The following is a 5,710-nucleotide window of genomic DNA, read 5'->3' on the forward strand; positions in this document are numbered from 1 at the left end:
AAAAAAAAAAAAAAAAAAGGTCTCTCTGTGGGGGGTATCATTCAGGATGGGGCTGTCCCCATTCAGGGAGGACCTGCCCTGATCCTATGAGAAGGAAGCCCAATTTCCCACCAGGTTGGCAGGGCTAGGAAAAGGAACGTGTTATAGTAGCCCCAAGACCAGAAAGAGGCAGCAGAGAGAGCAGGACAGCACTTCCATGGAACTCATGCTGCTGCCCCAGTGAGGCGGGGAAAGAGTGCACCCCAGTGACATGAGGGGGCAGACAGGTGAGGTTCCAGGCTGGCTTTCCTCCTCACTTCCTGCCATGTTCCTCTGATCCCCTCCAGGTGAGCCTGCCCACTCTGGGCCCAGGGTTGCCGCTGGAGCCAGTACCCAAACGCAGCCCCCCATGGCCATGGCCCCAGGAGCAGCAGAGCAGGGAAGATCTGGACAGAGGAGAGGCAGGGCAGGAGAGAGTGGGCCTCTAACTCCAGGTGGGGGGCCCTGCTCATGGTTCCTGCTTTCTGGCCTCTTCTCCTTTACTCCTGGGCGGATCACCTGCGGAAGAACTGAGGCATGGTTTCTCACCCTCAGGTCTGAGGGGTTCAATTACCGAGCCCTTAGGGATGTGTGAGCCCCCTGAAATGATGCAAGGTTTTGTGTGGAGAGTGTGCACATGCGTTTCTGGGAAAACGGTCCACAGCTCTCATTTTTGGCAGGCTCCATATTCAAAAAAGGTTAGAACTCTTCCTACAGAGCTGTGGAAGCAGCTAGGTGAGGGGCCTGCCAAGGGTGCTCTGGGGACTACCTGGGCACTCCTGAGCCCACTGTCCCCTAGGTAGGCTGTGCTGCTTGGTATTTGCAGAGGTAATGGGGTGGAGCATGCAGGGACTGTGAAATTGCCCTGAGATGACCCAAGGCCTCAGCTGGGAAGTAAGGGGTACATCTCCTGCAGCATCCTCCATCCCTAGAGCCATGGGGCCAGGAGAACTGGCCCTTGTAGTAAGTGAAAAGCCTATGATTGACTCCCTCCCTGGCCATGCAGACAGTGAACCCAGGGCACTCATATCAAGTAAATGCCTTGGTCTCTGTGACCGAGGTGACCAGTAGGCGTTCCCAAGTGCAGGGAATCTCCTGACACCAAGATATGCACCTGGTCACCTGAGGAAAGAGAAAGAACTATCCAACAGGATGGGGCTGAGCTGGGTGTGGAGTGGTCCTTGTGGGTCTTGGTGAGTGGGAGGGGGAGCAGCATGACCCAGGCTTCGCGGCAAAAGGACAACCAGGAGACAGTCTGGAAAAAGTGCTGGACCCACAAGGGTTCAAGGCTGGCCAGAGAGGGAGGTGGGGTAGACTGGGAAGTTCCGAGGTCTGAAGAGGGGCACTGGAAGGCAGAAACCAGTTAAGGTGGGCAGTTACCCGCAGCCTGGGGGCCAGGTGCATCCTTAGCCCAGAGCAGACACCAAGATTTCTGGCACTGGGTGTGACCTCAGTTTGGGGAGAAGCCCCAAGCCCCACCAGGACCATCTGCCCTTCAGACTACTTCAGATGCTGAGCCCAAGCCAGGGGCAGGAAGCTAGGCTGATGCCTAGGGCAATCCTGACAAAGTCCCTGGTTCTCCCCAGCTATGGGGCTGAAGGGGAATTATAGCCCAAACCCCTAGACTGTGGCTCTCCAACTAACACTGAGCCCTCAGTGCCCACAGGGAGATACAATCAGCATGCTTTCCAGATGGGGAAATGGGCTCAGAGAAGTGCAAGAACCTTAACCCATTCCCCAGACCAGGGTCCAGGCCCAGACTATTATTTTGTCACTGTGTCCACAGGGCAGCAGGTGCTCTGATGTACCCACCTGAGCCTGGTGACTTTTTCCAACTTTGGAAGCCCAGGAGCATGACCCATGTCCACAGATGTACCTGGCATGAGGCACGCCCAGAGGCAGATGAGTTTTGCCTCCTCTACTGGATTGTGAGGGCCTCGAAGGGGCCAAGGATCTGCATGAGAAAGCCCTTGAGACATCGCACAAAGCTGGCAGAGGACAGTGAGCAACCTGGGACAGTTTCCCTTTGGATGGATCCACAGTGCCTGGATGGGACCTGGCTCAGACAGAGCTCAGTTCTGCAGGTCACTGAGGCATGGAGAGGTCACAGCTACCAAGTGTAGGAGTCTGGATTCAAGGCCAATTGCGTAACTCCAAAGTCCCTGCCCTAGTCCCTGGACCACTCACCTCTCGGAATCACCCTTGCAAGCTCATCAGATGCCCAGGCCAGCCACACAGACAAACCAGGGCCAAAGAAATGTGGGAAGCCTTGGAACACCCCCAGGTATTCCAACTTAATCCTGGCACCCTTGCGCCTCACCACCTTTCTTCCTGCTTCAACCTCACCCCCTACACAGAGCCTGGTCCACTTACCTTGGCATCAATCAGATGCCTTGATAATTCAGAGTCTGATCATCTTGGGGAAAAAAAAAAGACTTTACAGATATATAGTTGCAAGTCAGAATGCTAAAGAACATAAACATATAACAACCTAATGTACATATAAATTCAATATATATCCAATCATTGTGACATATTAAATACTATTTTCAAAATGTATACAAGCTTAATGTTCTATTTATTCAAAATCCAAACCATCAACTTAATTTGCCACTAGTCCCTTCACAAAACACATGATCCACTGGGAGTTAACAGATTAGCAACTGTCAGGCAGTGGCACATAGCAATAAGGAAAACCAGAAGGTGAAATAGTTCTGAAATAAGGAAGGTTTTAACGCTAAGAGAAATCATGGAATTACTAATTCAGTAGCACTAATTTTGGCCCAAATAATTAATATGAAATGATGCAATGTCCTATGCTTTCGTAAATTCAAACTATATTTAAAACAATGTTTGTAACGCGACTTTCAAAATGCTCCTGGCTCTACAAAGATGAGATTATAATGTAGTTAATACAGGCTAAAGCATTTCCCCCTGCAGAGCATGTTGTGACTTTCATCAGTCACACTGAGAGTCCAGAAGATGAAGGTAAAGGTTGTAGATTTCGCTAGTAACTTACCAAAGTTGAACTCCTCACTTTCTGTTGCCCAGCATTAGCAGGCTCTGGAACTGGTGGCTGTGGTAGCTTGTTGGTCTTTGGTCTCTTAGAAGTTGGAGAACCATCATCATCTTGAAAAAAAGAATGGCCACTACTGAAGGAACCATCTTAGAGTTACAGCTAGCTCTGGGTCAATTCCCAACATTCATAAATTAGGCCAGGCACAGTGGCTCACGCCTGTAATCCCAAAATTTTGGGAGGCTGAGGCAGGCAGATCACCTGATCACGAGTTTGAGATCAGCCTGACCAGCACAGAGAAACCCCGTCTCTACTAAAAATACAAAATTAGCGGGTCATGGTGGTGCATGCCCATAATCCCAGCTACTTGGGAGGCTGACGCAAGACAATCCCTTGAACCCAAGAGGTGGAGATTGCAGTGAGCTGAGATCACACCATTACACTCCAGCCTGGAACAAGAGCAAAACTCCAGGTGAAAAAAAATTAGCCAGGCGTGGTGGTGCCTGTAATCCCAGCTACTCAGGAGGCCGAGGCAGGAGGATCGCTTGATACAGGATGCAGAAGTTGCAGTGAGCCAAGATCACATGACTGCACTCCAGCCTGGGTAACAGAGCAAAATCCAGTCTAAAAAAAGAAAGCAAGAAGTAGGGCAACATTATTTATGAAACAGATACTGCTGACTCAGTCACCAGAAAGCCTGTGTCTAAATGACCAGTGAGATATTCAAGCACAGCAAACACACACACAACTCAAGACAGCTGTTGAGTGAGTTCCATGCTCATTTCCTTGTGGATATGCCAGCAACTCATTCTACAATCCTCTAATAAACCTCATGTTGGAATTAGAGACATCTGGGTCAGACATGTGACTCACACCTGTAATCCCAACAGTTTGGGAAGCCGAGGCAGGCAGAATCACCTGAGGTCAGGAATTCAAGACCAGCCTGGCCAACATGGTGAAACCCCATCTCTACCAAAAATACAAAAATTAGCCAGGCATGGTTGCAAACGCCTGTGCTCCCAGCTACTCGGGAGCCTGAGGCAGGAGAATTGCTTGAACCTAGAAGGTGGAGGTTGCAGTGAGCTGAGACCATGCCACTGCCTTCCAGCCTGGAAGACAGAGGAAGACTCTGTCTCCCCTACCCCCCCAAAAAAACAATTAGAGACATCTGGATCAAATCAGCTGCCACTGTCATTTTCCAGTTCCCCAAAGTGTCAGGTAACATCCTATTAAGATTGCTGCTCACACACCATCTATAAAACACTGAAAATATCATTTTAAGAAATTTTACTTTTTTTTGAGATGGAGTATGGCTCTTTTTGCCCAGGCTAAAGTGCAATGGTGCGATCTCAGCTCACTGCAACCTCCACCTCCGGGTTCAAGCAATTCTCCTGCCTCAGCCTACTGAGTAGCTAGGATTAAAGGCATGCATCACTACACCCAGCTAATTTTGTATTTTTAGTAGAACGGGGTTTCTCCATGTTGGTCAGGCTGGTCTCAAACTACCCACCTCTGGTGATCTGCCCATCTCAGCCTCACAAAGTGCTGGGATTACAGGCGTGAACTATCACACCTGGCCAAGAAATCTTTATTTAAAAACACACTGGGGCCAGGCGTGGTGGCTCGCACCTGTAATCCAAGCACTTTGGAGGCCAAGGTGGGCAGATCACCTGAGGTCGGGAGCTCAAGACCAGCATGACCAACATGGTGAAACCCAGTCTTAAAAAAAACACCACCACCACCACCACTGGGCTCAGTGGCACACACCTATAATCCCAGCACTTAGGGAGGCTGAGGTGGGTGGATCACTTGATGTCAAGAGTTTGAGACCAGCCGGGGCAACATGATGAAACCCCATCTCTACTAAAAATACAAAAAAAGAAAAAAAATTTAGCCATGTGTTGTGGTGGGCACCTGTAATCCCAGCTTCTCAAGAGGCTGAGGCAGGAGAATTGCTTGAACCTGGGAGGAGGAGATTGCAGTGGGCAGAGATCATGCCACTATACTCCAGCCTGAGCAACTACAGTGAGACTCCAACTAAAAAAAAAAAAAAAGACTCCATGTTAAAAAAATCATGTGGTATGGCAAAGAAAATTACTGTGTTAAAGACAGTTTCATAGACAATGAAAAACCACCCAAATACAATAAGCTGTCTTTTTATATGGGTATAATTGTTATTCTTATTTTACAGCTAAAGAAACGGACTCAGAGAATGTTATTTGATTGAACCATGTTGCATCTCTGGACAGTGCAGCTGAGACAGACTTTGTGCATAACTCCACTTGTCTACCAGGGCACCTCTCATAAAGGTAAGGCATGTATATTTGGCCCAATATACAAAGGTGCTGGGGGAGCACTGGGTCAACTCTACAACAGTACTTCCAAGTTCATCAATGGAAATCTTAAGGGAAGGTGAAAATGCTTCTAGAAGGCAACTGGACACCAGCACCCTTGCTTGTTGCCTTTGGGTTCTTCCTCTAAGGCCAACAGTGACCTGAAATTCTTGACTGACAGTTCCAATCAACTGGAGAAAATGGTACCAAGGTCGCTAACATCAGACAGATTCACTTGAGGACCCACCTATGTGCTTTGAAAGAAAAGACAAAACTGCTTTTGTAAAGGATACTGTATTTCAGAAAAACATAATCATATTCACAACTAATAACACTGTAAAAT

The 5,710-nt window shown here is 48.6% G+C and overlaps 1 long non-coding RNA gene across 2 annotated transcripts in view; it reads right to left on the reverse strand.

Annotated features, from left to right (window-relative positions):
- Positions 1-3,149, reverse strand: part of LOC108290024 — a 29,795-nt gene extending 26,646 nt beyond the window's left edge. Inside the window, exon 1 of one of the 2 annotated variants that reach the window (XR_005197050.1) lies at positions 3,038-3,149. This is a non-coding gene — a long non-coding RNA (uncharacterized LOC108290024). The remainder of the gene's footprint in view (positions 1-3,037) is intronic. The other variant, XR_001819401.2, reaches the window with a different exon arrangement.
- Positions 3,150-5,710: the final 2,561 nt, after the last annotated feature.

This window comes from Cebus imitator, unplaced genomic scaffold, assembly GCF_001604975.1.
Source record: "Cebus imitator isolate Cc_AM_T3 unplaced genomic scaffold, Cebus_imitator-1.0 Scaffold419, whole genome shotgun sequence".
NCBI classification, from domain to species: Eukaryota; Metazoa; Chordata; class Mammalia; order Primates; family Cebidae; genus Cebus; species Cebus imitator.